Source organism: Gobius niger (assembly GCF_951799975.1).
Source record: "Gobius niger genome assembly, chromosome: 21".
Taxonomy (NCBI): domain Eukaryota; kingdom Metazoa; phylum Chordata; class Actinopteri; order Gobiiformes; family Gobiidae; genus Gobius; species Gobius niger.
Window position 1 is genome coordinate 3,879,017 of NC_136872.1, and position 15,210 is coordinate 3,894,226.

A 15,210-nucleotide genomic window follows, 5' to 3' on the forward strand; every position below is an offset into this window, starting at 1 on the left:
AGGCTTAAAGTGATATTTCAAGATTTTTGACATAGGGAGATATTTTTTTGTAATTCATGCAGTTCTTATATTTGAAGAGCATGGCGCTAGGCTAGTGCGTCTATGGTATCAGCTAGCACCTGAGGTAAATCACTTATAACACCAGACTAACCATATAAATGTCTGTGTCTGTGTTTGGAATATAACTGACCTTGTATCACATGAATTACCACATTTTGAGGGACTATTTTCTAGCAGATCACTCCGCCGCTGCGTAGCTTACAACCACAAAGCTGATGCTGCTCAAATATAAATGCAAAACAGTTATAATGATTCTATTAACACAGACATTTATATGGTTAGTCTGGTGTTATAAGTGATTTGCCTCAGGTGCTCTGTGGAGCGGGTCAGACTGTTTTAATGCAGGCTAGCTGATACCATAGACATGCACTAGCCTAGTACTAGCTTAGCACCACTAAGCTCTTCAAACATAAGAACTGCATGAATTTAAGAAAAAAAAATATCTCCAGAAATCAGCAACACTCTGGATAACTAGGAAATGAGGTCCTATGTCAAAAATCCAGAAACAGTCCACACTGTAGCTATTTTGTGGACATGATTCACATATTTTCGACCAGTTAAAATTCCTGTTAGCGTTCGTGCTTCCCAACTAGAAGGTCCCGGGTTCGATTCCCACCTGGACGGGGCCTTTCTGTGTGGAGTTTGCAAGTTCTCCCCGTGTGTGTGTAGGTTTCCTCCAGGTACTCTGAATCCTCCAGCCAGGTGATTCTGACCATCAGCCTGGCTCCACATATGGAGATGGGTCCCCGGGTGCGGTACTGCTGCCCCCACTGCACCTTACGGGTCGTCCTAAGCGCCGTCGAAGGATGAGGCAAATGCAGAGGACACATAGGACAACATATTTTAATTTAGTTTTAGTCTTAGAAAATGTAGTTTAATTTTAGTCGAGATTTAGTAAAAAAATATCTTCAATTTTAATCTAGTTTTAGTCAACTAAAATTGCAAGTAAATTTAACTAAATTTAAGATAAATTTAGCAGTTGCATTTATAATGTTCATTATAATCGTATTTAATCTTGTTCCTCTGCTTCATGGAGCTGCTCCCACATGGACAAAGCTCAGAGCTGCTCCTTTGGCAGAGAATTTACATGATCTGAGGCTCTTTCAGACTGTCAACAGAAGTTTGGATAATTTTAGTTTCTCCTTTTTTTATTTAGTCTTATTTTAGTCGACTAAAATATCTCATGAAACACTTTTAATTTAGTTTAATCCAGTTTTAGTCAGCAAAAATCTCACTTTGACTAAAATCAAGACTTAATATTTTATTAACACTGACTTTGACGTATGTACTTCCTACAGGGGGCCCAGTTTGAGAATGATGGAGCACTTCAGCACCTGGAGCTCTAAAAACTGTGAAAACACCACGTTCGCCCGGCAGAAAACAAAGAACCACTACCACCACATCCCCCAACGCTCCTGCAAAAATATCTCTGTCCATTGTCACAGTCAAACCCCCCCCGCCCCCCCCCCTCCTCCACACGCACCGACCTCACGCTCCAACAGGTGCCTGGCTGCCCCACACAGAGACATACCCCCCCGGCTAGTCCAAATCAAGTCTGACCGAGGAGAAGACACCTTGAAAGTACAGCGCAGCAGTGAACTGGGACAGATTTGGATATTGTTTCTTCATATTTTGCGTCTGGAGCTTTTTTGGGTTTTGGCTTCTCGTCGGCCCCTGACGCGGGAGAGGATGTCCTGGAAGTTGTGTTTGTGAACGAGAAGGTGAAGAACTTTGTCAGGATGAATTTATGTACGGTCATATGCGGCTGGATATGGCTCACCATGGCTGGTAAGTCACTTGGAGACACAAATGCAGTTTTAGAATATGCAGAAATGACATTGGTTGGTAAACTTGAGGAGGGGAGAGGTTCCAAGTGCTCACCAAAGTGCTTTACATCAAAAGAACTAAATGGGGTGATGTGGGAGAGGGAAATGGGGTGATGGAAGAGAGGACTATGGGGTGATGTGGGAGAGGACTATGGGGTGATGTGGGAGAGGACTATGGGGTGATGTGGGAGAGGACTATGGGGTGATGGAAGAGAAGACTATGGGGTGATGGAAGAGAGGACTATGGGGTGATGTGGGAGAGGACTATGGGGTGATGGAAGAGAGGACTATGGGGTGATGTGGGAGAGGACTATGGGGTGATGGAAGAGAAGACTATGGGGTGATGGAAGAGAGGACTATGGGGTGATGGAAGAGAAGACTATGGGGTGATGGAAGAGAAGACTATGGGGTGATGGAAGAGAAGACTATGGGGGGATGTGGGAGAGGACTATGGGGTGATGGAAGAGAGGACTATGGGGTGATGTGGGAGAGGACTATGGGGTGATGTGGGAGAGGACTATGGGGTGATGTGGGAGAGGACTATGGGGTGATGTGGGAGAGGACTATGGGGTGATGTGGGAGAGGACTATGGGGTGATGGAAGAGAGGACTATGGGGTGATGTGCGAGAGGACTATGGGGTGATGGAAGAGAGGACTATGGGGTGATGTGCGAGAGGACTATGGGGTGATGGAAGAGAGGACTATGGGGTGATGGAAGAGAGGACCATGGGGTGATGGAAGAGAAGACTATGGGGTGATGTGGGAGAGGATTATGGGGTGATGGAAGAGAGGACTATGGGGTGATGTGGGAGAGGACTATGGGGTGATGGAAGAGAGGACTATGGGGTGATGTGGGAGAGGACTATGGGGTGATGGAAGAGAGGACCATGGGGTGATGGAAGAGAGGACTATGGGGTGATGTGGGAGAGGACTATGGGGTGATGGAAGAGAGGACCATGGGGTGATGGTAGAGAGGACTATGGGGTGATGGAAGAGAGGACTATGGGGTGATAAGGGAGAGGACTATGGGGTGATGGAAGAGAGGACTGGGGTGATGTGGGAGAGGACTATGGGGTGATAAGGGAGAGGACTATGGGGTGATGGAAGAGAGGACTGGGGTGATGTGGGAGAGGACTATGGGGTGATGGAAGAGAGGACTATGGGGTGATGTGGGAGAGGACTATGGGGTGATGGAAGAGAGGACTATGGGGTGATGTGGGAGAGGACTATGGGGTGATGTGGGAGAGGACTATGGGGTGATGGAAGAGAGGACTATGGGGTGATGTGGGAGAGGACTATGGGGTGATGGAAGAGAGGACTATGGGGTGATGTGGGAGAGGACTATGGGGTGATGGAGGAGAGGACTATGGGGTGAAGCGGGAGAGGACTATGGGGTGATGTGCGAGAGGACTATGGGGTGATGGAAGAGAGGACTATGGGGTGATGTGCGAGAGTACTATGGGGTGATGTGCGAGAGGACTATGGGGTGATGGAAGAGAAGACTATGGGGTGATGTGGGAGAGGACTATGGGGTGATGGAAGAGAGGACTATGGGGTGATGTGGGAGAGGACTATGGGGTGATGGAAGAGAAGACTATGGGGTGATGTGGGAGAGGACTATGGGGTGATGTGGGAGAGGACTATGGGGTGATGGAAGAGAAGACTATGGGGTGATGGAAGAGAGGACTATGGGGTGATGTGGGAGAGGACTATGGGGTGATGTGGGAGAGGACTATGGGGTGATGGAAGAGAGGACTATGGGGTGATGTGGGAGAGGACTATGGGGTGATAGAAGAGAGGAGTATGGGATGATGGAAGAGAGGACTATGGGATGATGGAAGAGAGGACTATGGGATGATGGAAGAGAGGACTATGGGGTGATGGAAGAGAGGACTATGGGGTGATGTGGGAGAGGACTATGGGGTGATGGAAGAGAAGACTATGGGGTGATGGAAGAGAGGACTATGGGGTGATGGAAGAGAGGACTATGGGGTGATGTGGGAGAGGACTATGGGGTGATGGAAGAGAAGACTATGGGGTGATGGAAGAGAAGACTATGGGGTGATGGAAGAGAAGAGTATGGGGTGATGGAAGAGAGGACTATGGGGTGATGGAAGAGAGGACTATGGGATGATGGAAGAGAGGACTATGGGATGATGGAAGAGAGGACTATGGGGTGATGGAAGAGAGGACTATGGGATGATGGAAGAGAGGACTATGGGGTGATGGAAGAGAGGACTATGGGGTGATGTGGGAGAGGACTATGGGGTGATGGAAGAGAAGACTATGGGGTGATGGAAGAGAGGACTATGGGGTGATGGAAGAGAGGACTATGGGGTGATGTGGGAGAGGACTATGGGGTGATGGAAGAGAAGACTATGGGGTGATGGAAGAGAAGACTATGGGGTGATGGAAGAGAAGAGTATGGGGTGATGGAAGAGAGGACTATGGGGTGATGGAAGAGAGGACTATGGGGTGATGTGGGAGAGGACTATGGGGTGATGGAAGAGAGGACTATGGGGTGATGGAAGAGAAGACTATGGGGTGATGTGGGAGAGGACTATGGGGTGATGTGGGAGAGGACTATGGGGTGATGGAAGAGAAGACTATGGGGTGATGTGGGAGAGGACTATGGGGTGATGGAAGAGAGGACTATGGGGTGATGGAAGAGAAGACTATGGGGTGATGGAAGAGAGGACTATGGGGTGATGGAAGAGAGGACTATGGGGTGATATGGGAGAGGACTATGGGGTGATGTGGGAGAGGACTATGGGGTGATATGGGAGAGGACTATGGGGTGATGGAAGAGAGGACTATGGGATGATGGAAGAGAGGACTATGGGGTGATGTGGGAGAGGACTATGGGATGATGTGGGAGAGGACTATGGGGTGATGGAAGAGAGGACTATGGGGTGATGGAAGAGAGGACTATGGGGTGATGGAAGAGAAGACTATGGGGTGATGGAAGAGAGGACTATGGGGTGATGTGGGAGAGGACTATGGGGTGATGTGGGAGAGGACTATGGGGTGATGGAAGAGAGGACTATGGGGTGATGGAAGAGAGGACTATGGGGTGATGGAAGAGAGGACTATGGGGTGATGTGGGAGAGGACTATGGGGTGATGTGGGAGAGGACTATGGGGTGATGTGGGAGAGGACTATGGGGTGATGTGGGAGAGGACTATGGGGTGATGGAAGAGAGGACTATGGGGTGATGGAAGAGAAGACTATGGGGTGATGTGGGAGAGGACTATGGGGTGATGTGGGAGAGGACTATGGGGTGATGGAAGAGAAGACTATGGGGTGATGTGGGAGAGGACTATGGGGTGATGGAAGAGAGGACTATGGGGTGATGGAAGAGAAGACTATGGGGTGATGGAAGAGAGGACTATGGGGTGATGGAAGAGAGGACTATGGGGTGATATGGGAGAGGACTATGGGGTGATGTGGGAGAGGACTATGGGGTGATGGAAGAGAGGACTATGGGGTGATATGGGAGAGGACTATGGGGTGATGTGGGAGAGGACTATGGGGTGATATGGGAGAGGACTATGGGGTGATGGAAGAGAGGACTATGGGATGATGGAAGAGAGGACTATGGGGTGATGTGGGAGAGGACTATGGGATGATGTGGGAGAGGACTATGGGGTGATGGAAGAGAGGACTATGGGGTGATGGAAGAGAGGACTATGGGGTGATGGAAGAGAAGACTATGGGGTGATGGAAGAGAGGACTATGGGGTGATGTGGGAGAGGACTATGGGGTGATGTGGGAGAGGACTATGGGGTGATGGAAGAGAGGACTATGGGGTGATGGAAGAGAGGACTATGGGGTGATGGAAGAGAGGACTATGGGGTGATGTGGGAGAGGACTATGGGGTGATGTGGGAGAGGACTATGGGGTGATGTGGGAGAGGACTATGGGGTGATGTGGGAGAGGACTATGGGGTGATGGAAGAGAGGACCATGGGGTGATGGAAGGAGGAACTGTAGTCTACAGCAGGGGTCTTCAACGCGGGGGTGAGATTGTTTCAAGATACAATTTTCACAACATTTAAAATCATCGTCGTGTATTTTACCACTGAAAACATATCTTGGACTTGAACTCGTTGCACATAACTCTGAGTTTAGTCAACGTTTCAGCTGCTCCGTCCATCTCGAGCCTCGATCACACAAACAAATATAGTTTCAAAGACAGTCCCTCACTCGCTCCCATGCACTGACTCATCAGATCTAATATTGCATCATCGCAGTAGTTCCTGCATTTAGAAAACAATACAGAGGCACGCATGAGCTGCCAATTAGGAATGTCCTCAGTAAAAATACAGAGCTATGACGGTGACGTGAGCCTGAAACCAAACGTGACGTCAGCTAACGTCCAAGAATAAGACTCATAAACAATGCCGTGTCCTGTACGTCTTTACATGAAATACGGAAATATGGAAAGTACTTTGTGGCTTCACTGCGTTGGATTATTCCTGGATGACAGAGAGTTTTCACAAATGCCACGCTCTAAGGTCAAATGGGAACTTTTGTCGAAAACCTTCAGCATACAAACAACAAAACACCAGACACAAGCAGGACTGTCTGGAACTTTACAAACGGCCAATCAAATCTCTAAAGGTTTTATCGATCCAATCATTGACCACGTTGTCATGAAAGGAACCGACTGTACCACTAGTAAAAAGTAACTTGTTTACCTTAATAAATCCTTTCCATAGTACCTCTGGGGGTAATACAAGTGTTAATGGGATGATTGGGGGGCTAACAGGCTAAGCTAACTGCAGGCTAGCACCACTTAAACAGTATTTACAGCTAAGCTTGAGTGAAAAAAATGATCTCCATTGTGTAATTGGATGATATATCCCTCTCCCCGTCTTGTTTTCTATGTAGTATTTACTCTCATGGACAATGTAAAAAAAACGTAACATGCTACGACACCTGCAGTGGCGCTCATGGCCTCTAGGGGCATGAGGTACTGCTTTAACAACAATGTATCTGCTTCGTCTTCTCTAAGAGGACGTTTACTTGCTGCCGCCTATTGAAAGTGGGACTGCAAGGTTTATCGACATCCAATCGCATTCAAGGTTTTGACGACTGCAATAACCTCTTGGAAGCTAACCTCCGGAAAAGGCCACTGTCCACATAAAACCCAAAGTTTTGAAAGCATTATTGTGTGTTGCTTCATTGTGGGGGAATTTGAGGAAGAATATGTTGTTTGACAAAAGTCTAAAAGTAACAGGACACTTGTTAGGCATTCGTGTTGAGTTCATCTACAGCTAAAATCTGAACCGAGTTGCTAATGACTCCTTCCGTTTTTGCGGCAAAAACGAAGTCAGTAGTTCACATTTGTCTCCACTCTTCTGGCTGATGAACACGCTTGTCAATCCTCCCCAATCCCAGACTACACGTCTTTGTAAAGAATAGGAAACGTCGTGTTCTGGCTGGACAGGCGACTCTATCCATACACTATGTTTTCATATGAATCTGCAATAGTATATAGATTTGTTTAGACAGTAAAGTGATGAGTGTGAACAACAAATTGTGCTCAAGATTTCAACAAAACCCTGTGACCTTTGACCGCCGGTTGCTGTGAATGACATTATTATTAGATGTGGAAAGTGCCCTACAGCCATAAAAGCCAGCTTTGACTTTGACCCTTGACCTGCTCTTGTAAACAGACTGTTGCTATGTACCAGCTGACATGTGGTGTCGCGTGTTAGCATGGTCACATTATCCTTCAGCGTGTTTTAATGGCTACGAGGTGTCAAGTCTGAGCCGCTCACTTTGGGTGCAAAGAGTCAATACTATTTAAAAAAAAATATTATTATCATTTAATTTTATTTATATGATATTTGTGTGCGCCAAGTTGTTCATGGAGCTACTCCCACATAAACAAGGGCCCAGACTTTTACATTATTATTATCATTATCTGGGTCTGTACTTGCGTATGAGTAAAGTGATTTGAAAGTAGCATTTCTCTGATTAAAAACAGCATTAGCATTAGCTCGTCCAACTAGCTTGATCTTACTTCAAGGGCTGGGTACTGTTCTTTTTTTTTGATGCCAGTATTTTATTATTAATTCTTGGTTTTCGATACCGATACCTGGACGATATTTTTTCTGATACCTATACTAAAGTATCTGTCACCCGGAACAATCATAAGATTAGATTAAACTTCATTTTTCCTTGCAGGAAATTTGTCTCAATCAGTAAAGCAGCGCTGAGCCCAAGACAAACATAGTTACAAACAATGTACAATAGGCTACAGCACAGAAAAGAGACCCAGACCATCTACCATCCAGAGTCGGCCTCCCAAGTGGCGTGGCTGGAATTACTTCAAAAGTACAGCCAAAAATACAACACTCACTAACAACTAGGTCAAGAAATGTGTGGGAAAATTGGGGAATCCATTTGGGGGAAATTGGGAGAAATTGTGGCAAAAAATAAGGAAGATTTGTGTTGAAAAAAAAGAAAAAAAATGTGAGGAAAAAAATGGGGAAAATTGGTGGGAAATATTAGTAACACAAGTGGGAAAATTGGGCAAAAATATTTCAAAATGGGGAAAAAATCATGTATTTGAGCTGAAACAACCAGGTCTTGCTTTAATGCAGTGTTGGGGAGTAACTACATATGTTTAGAATACTCATTTTGAGTAACTGTATTCAGTTACTTTCCAAATATCAAGGGAATACATACCAGTATCAATCATTAATTTCTAGCTCCATATTGCACAACATTATTCATATTTAGAGGCAGTTGTGGTGAACAGGTCTGAGCTCATTCTACATATTAGGACATTGCATAGAAAATACATCATTTAAACAGTTTTAAACTCCGTCTAGTCCCTTTAAAGGATTCCTAATGAATGGTAAGTGGGGCTAATACAGGTGTTCCAACAGTCGTAGCCTTTTTTGTAATTATACACCATATTTATACACAAATATACTGACAATCGATGTGAAAGTGTTCTAAAAGTATTAAAAGTAATTAGAATTACAAAGTACATTTCAAGGCAGGTATTCAGTATTCAGTAACTAAACATAATTTGAAAGTGTTCTCCCCAACACTGGCCCCTGGACCAACAGCATCAAAACTTGGATCCAAAGATAGAAGATTTTTTTTCCCATACCTGCTTTCAATAACTTTTTGTGTGGTGTCATTTAACAGTACACAGCCCTATGTCCTACGTCTGAGTCTTTGACCTGGTCTCCTCTGTAGCTTGTTTCCACATCCTGTAGCCACTTTGCCGTACAGACAAATGGTAAGAACGTGCCAAGGAACTAATAAATCCAATTAACGTCCGCATTGTTGGTAAAGCGGGTCTATTTCTGTGGCTGCTTCCGTTGGTATTCCACACATGCTTTGAACCTATTCCCCCGGTCACATATCAATGGCATTAGCTTCGTCACCTTTGCTAGCTGTTGTGCGCTAATGTTAGCCACACCTGCTCCTCGCTGTGTTTTCTCCGGCGCGTCCCCTCCGTCCTTCAAGGGTTGTGTGCGCATTTTCTGAACGCCCACCTAAAAGGCCTTACGTAAATACAGTGGCTACATTGTATATGTGCACATTAAAATAAGACACGTAATACTGTGGTGATGTAGAAAACATTTAACCTCTTAACTCCTTCCATCATTTTTTTTGTTGGGTGTTCAACTCATTTTTGCAACTTTTTTGTCTTTTTTTTTTGTCTTCATTTGTCACACTTTTATATTTTTTGGTCAAATGTTTATCACATTTTTGTAATTTTTTTAAATCACATTTTTGTCCTTTTTTATTGCATTTTTGTCATTTTTTGGTCACATTTCTGTCATTTTTTTTGTCCAATTTTTGTCACTTTTTTGTCAAATTTTTATCACATTTTTGTCACATTTTTTGTCAATTTCTTGTGACATTTTTGTGACATTTTTGCCACTTTTCCATCAATTTTTCGTCACTTTTTTGTCAATGTTTTCTCACTTCTTTGTCACTTTTCCATCATTGTTTTCGTCTCAGTTTTGTTGCTATTTTCACAGCTTTTTTTTCAGAAGCTTTTGGACTGGGGTAAAGCCAAACTGGAGAAAATGTTCTCGGTTCAGGTGGGAGGTAAGGGGTTAAATTGGTGGTGAAATGTTCTACTTACATTGGGCCAATAGAAATCGCTAGTTTTAGTTACTATAATGATTTTTTGCAACAGGAGGGCTGCACCGGGAACATAGGGTATTTTATTATAACATAATGATACTATATCCCTCTGTGGCCCATAGGCGTGGCCATTTAGTGAACAAAAACGCCAAATGCTTCAGCCTGATGTAGTCTCTCACCATGTTTGAAGCTGATCTTAACCTTATCTTTCATTCTTGTTCTAAAAAGCTGGAATAGGCTAAACGGCACGAGCCATCCACATGTTCACTAGAACCATGTTGAGTCTCCAAACAATAATAATGCAAGTCTGCAAATGTGACATGTGGCTTTTGTCACTGTATTGGCCTGATGGTTTTCAGTTACAATAAATATAAGGAAGGAGAAACTTTAGAAGTTAAAACGAGGAGAGGAAAGAGTGACGAGGCTGTCAGGGCCCTGAGATCCATCCATCATTATTGTTTGTGCAAAGGTCTGTCTAACAACCTTTGTATTTCAGTCTGGTTGTGTTCAATTGTTATAAATTATGAGGAAATGTCAAAAATGCAATACAGAACACTTCTTTGTAGCAGCACTGTTGAGGGCCCCCACCCTGCTCTGGGCCCCTTTACCCCCCCCCAGTCCAACGCCCCTGAGTACAACCCTAACATTTCTGCAAAGATGTCATTATACTGTATCTGTTTTGCTACAATATATAATAGTCCGTGTACAGCCTGTATAACAGTGTGATTTTAGAGTCCCACCAATATCCCACCAGCTCAATATGTAGCTATTAATGTGAAGATGTCCAACCTGGGCTCAAAGTGTCAATATTATGTCTTGCCATCAGTATTGGCAGCTCGGTCTTAAACCCCTCGGCCATCGAGTTCACCAGAGCTTCACTGGTCGCCACTGGACGGCCTCTTCCACTCCTCTGTGATGACGTCACGGGCCTGGTGGATGTCAGAGACCTCGTGCTTCTCTAACCTCTGTGCCCCATAGACGCTCCATAAGGTTTAGATCCAGGGACATGCTTGACCTGTCTGTTACTTTTCTCCTCAGCTTCTTGGGCATGGCAGTGCTCGTCTTGGAGGTGTGTTTAGGGTCCTTATTAGGGGTGTAAAATTATGTTGGAAATTTCTTTCACGGGCATTAACAGGAATACATGGGAATAAACAGGGAAACAACTGAAGGTTGCTTCTTTACAGACAGATACAAACTGCTGCATAAGAAAAAGCTGTGTTGTGTGTGCTCGATTTCACAGAAATACATTTTAACACAAAGAAATGAGGCATATAAATTAGGGAAAACAACAAGGAAAAACCCTCATGACCTTTGAATGTTAAATGTGAAGCACTAAAAGTTTTGGTTGTGATTTGGCTCTGTTCGGTGTAAGTACAGAATAAACGATCCTTTATTTGGAAATCACAAAGTTCCGTTTTTTAGATAAGTGGAGAAAAAAAACAATCCAACATAAGGTGTTCAGAGGAGGCAAAATAAATAAATAAAGGAATAAATCAAGGTCAGACCGGTTCAGCTCGCCACGTCTAGTAGATGTGGATAAAGCTGACCGTGGAGTTTACAGTAGCTTTGTTTAGTTTTCAGGTAGTTTGGGTCGATTTCTCTGGGTCGGTTAGTTGGTTCGGCAGTGCCTGGTCACTCCTTGTAAGTGCGACAGATTAATTACAAGCTAACTAGACTGAATCAACATATACAAATATAGTCTGGCCTGCAGTGCTGACTTATATAAAATGTGTATCTTTATGGCAAACATCAGAAGTCATTGTCCACCGTGAAGAATGAGTGGTAGCTTTCATGTGTATATTTTTAGCCTTTGCCCTGTGGGAGTTGAGGCCTTATCCTTTGATCCAAACCAAAACATGCTGCAGATCTGTGTCAAGGGCATGAGGCAGCTGTGGATGACACGTCAATTACAAATGTATTTGTCAGTCTTCACTTTGTTGATGGGTTTGTTTGAGTTGTGTTTGTTTTATTTATTTATTGAAGTAGTTGGTGATAGGACTGACGAGGTGTTTCCTGTCGCTTTGACACGGGCTCTGCGTATAGGTCGACCTAAAGGGCCAAGCCACCCGAAGCTAGCTAGTAGCAGTTGGTGATGCACGTGAAATGTCATATTTACAATATTAAATTCAGAGCATACCTTCACACCTGGACTGTTAGCTCTGGGTTATGGCTGAAAGATCCTGAATGTTTTTGTTTTGTGATACGGAGCTCAGTCATCTTGGTGTAGCTCGGAGTTGAGTCACTGCTCCTTCACATTCTGGAAGGACTATGTCTTTCAGCTTAGACGACTGCCTATTGGCTTGTTGCACGGTGTGGCTATGCTAGTTCCTCTGACCTGGACTTGTGAGCGCCAGTACTTCCTGTCTGTATTCTTTTCCTGGAATAATAATCCTATTTTCTAAAGATTGCGTTGTGGGCAGAGAGTTCCTGATAGATGATCATTTACTGTGTGTTCAAATCTTGATGTAGGAGTTCAGATCGGAGAAGCCTGTGATCATAAAGGATTGATAGTTTGTCTTGAAGCTAAAGGCTAACATGCTATAAAAAAAAAGTTAATAAAAGCACTATTTCCAATTGTATAATGCATGAAATGAATGTTAGCCTTTAGCTTCAAGACAAATTCACTGATCCTTATGAATATAGACGTCTCCTCTATGTAAATATTAACACTGTACAGCAACTCGTTAACCTGCAGGAAGTGATCATCTACCAGGAACTCACTGTCCACCACAGAGTCTTTAGGAAACACGAAGATTCAAACGGGTCTAAGCTCATTTTAATGGAATTTAATACGGACAGGAAGTACTAGCGCCTACAACTTCAGCTCAGGGGAACTAGCGTAGCCACACTGTGCAACAAGCCAATTACCCCTTTTTCACAGGCACTTCCCGGGTCCCGTCCAGCCCAGTGCCAGGTCTTCCCGTGTCGTCGAGTGTTTCCACTGGCCAGACCTGTGTCAGCCAGTTACAAGTTTTGGGACTGAGCTCAACCCATGGGCCAAAGAGCTCTGAACTCATTCTAATGTGACACGAACAGACTGTTGGGCTTTGATTTGTCAGAGCACAGAGGACCGCCTTCACTAAAACAGGCAGGTTATATTAGATTTAATATTTCATAACATCAGATAGCAACTTTATCTGGCGTTAGCTTAACATTAGCACGAGGTCAGCCCTATGTTCCCCGGTACCTATGTTCCCCCACTGCTATTGATTAAGATTAGGCACCAGCCCACTATCCATTACTCATTGACTGCCAATGACGTGTATAGATGTCAATTAGGTTTTTCAATGGGAACAGCTGCAGCAAAGCCTTGAACATGTCTGGTGTTCAAATCTTAGTTGTGCTGCCTAATGCTGCCACCTAGTGACTCAATAAAAGAACTACAAGTTCTTTTATTGAGTCATGGCAGCATTGCTCTTTCATTTTCTCAGCTTTTTGGTCAGAAAACAGAATTTTGGGTGATTCCACCTATTTTCTACGGACGATTACTAAAGAATGGAAAGAGGTACAAACAAACTTTTTTTTAGATGAAAGAAGAGAGTCTAATCTTTCTTTTGGAGGGTTTTGTGTTGACATAGACCTAGACCTACATTTTCTGTGGGTCTTGAAAAAACAGTCAAAATCCTGAAAAACCTCTGGCAGTGGGGAGCTCTCTGATTTGAAAATGAATGGCAGTCAGTGAGTTAAAGAGGGGGTATTATGCTTTTTTCAATCACATAGCACCAGTCTATATCACACTACAATGATGACCAAACCTTCTGTTGGTCTGTAAATGCAGTAAATTAGAATAACTGCCATGTATAAAATGTCTCTCTCAAAATGGCTGTAGTGAATGTCTTGAAATAGGCCTCTGTCTCTTTAAGAACCTCTGAGCCTTTCCGACACGCCCCCTCCACACGCTGTCTGTGGCATCAGTGGGGAGGGGGTTCTGCTGAGGAGCAGTGGTTGGTTACTCGGCTGGTGACGAAAGCTCGGAGGCGTCTCCAGGAGGTGGGGGCGTTCCTAGGAGGACTCAGGCAAACCTATCCCTAAAATGGCCGCCATCAGAGTTTTTACAGTTACTCAAAAATACGTGAATGTGCCAAGGCAACACTTCAGGCATGTTTTTAATGAGGGAATGACATAATAACATGACGTAAAGCTTGAAAACGTCGATTTCGCAAAATACCCCTCCCCTTTAAGGTTAGTGGCTAGGGCAGCGTCAGGGTTAAGCTGATATATTTATGACGTTTTACTCATGACTTGTGATCTGTTGATGTACCAACTCGCCTACGAGTAAAAAAATCACACCCAGAGAACATAGGTACGCACCCCATTAGCACTTACCTTTGTTCGTCTTTAGCTGCTTCTGTTCTCCTGTTTTTGTCTTGGCACAAACCCCGTCAAAATGCAGTATATGTCCACAGTGTTCTAATCACGGCCCACAAATCCTTCATCGCGGTTCTGTTGTTCCTTCTGTGTGTCAAGGCCGTGAACGCAGCTGCCGGCGGATTAGCGAGAGGAGATATCAGCAATATAGTGCATAGATAATGTTCTTCTTTGGCGATTTAAGAGTTACCTTCAGCTTTGTAAAAGAAGAAAAAAAAACATCACCACATGGGCTCAATTTGGGGATCCCTTTGTGAACTTTGTTGTGCCGTGAGAAGTCTAGTGTGTGTCTAGTGTCTAGCAACCATTGAATTTCAGCCTGGTTGTGTTCAATTCTGATCGATTATGAGAAAATGTAGAAATTGCAATACAGTACACTTCTATATAGCAGCACTGTTGAGGATGTCAAGGGTAAGGTGTGAAAAAGTAGCTTGGACTGAAGACTTTTAAGTTTTGTTTCGGAAGAATCAAGTGGGCAGTTCTCTTCACTCAAATCCCTTGTGTTCCAGGAGCTTCGGAGACTGAGCGCAGACTGCACAAGAAGCTGTTTGAGAACTACAACATGAAGGTGCGTCCAGCGCGGCAGTGGCAGGAGAGGGTCATGGTCAGGGTGGGCATGACCTTGTCCCAACTCGTCAGCCTGGTGAGAGCACCTTTAACTGCACAGCCCGACTGCTGGGTCTGTTAAAGCTTATAGAGTGATATGCAAATATATCCACAAAGCCAGGATTCCCATCCATGAACAGATGGTTAGTGCTTGGACAATGGCAGGAAGAGATCTGGAAGATAACGTTTTGGTTCTTGTTTGCGTCTCATTCCAGAACGAGAAAAAT

At 44.4% G+C, this 15,210-nt stretch overlaps 1 pseudogene across 1 annotated transcript in view; it reads left to right on the forward strand.

Annotated features, from left to right (window-relative positions):
- The window catches only part of LOC306980604 (acetylcholine receptor subunit beta-like), a 42,923-nt pseudogene extending 27,858 nt beyond the window's left edge, over window positions 1–15,065 (forward strand). Inside the window, exons 10-12 of the transcript XR_013794307.1 lie at window positions 1,359–1,498; window positions 1,705–1,848; window positions 14,887–15,065. The product of XR_013794307.1 is annotated as an acetylcholine receptor subunit beta-like (transcript). The remainder of the gene's footprint in view (window positions 1–1,358; window positions 1,499–1,704; window positions 1,849–14,886) is intronic.
- Window positions 15,066–15,210: the final 145 nt, after the last annotated feature.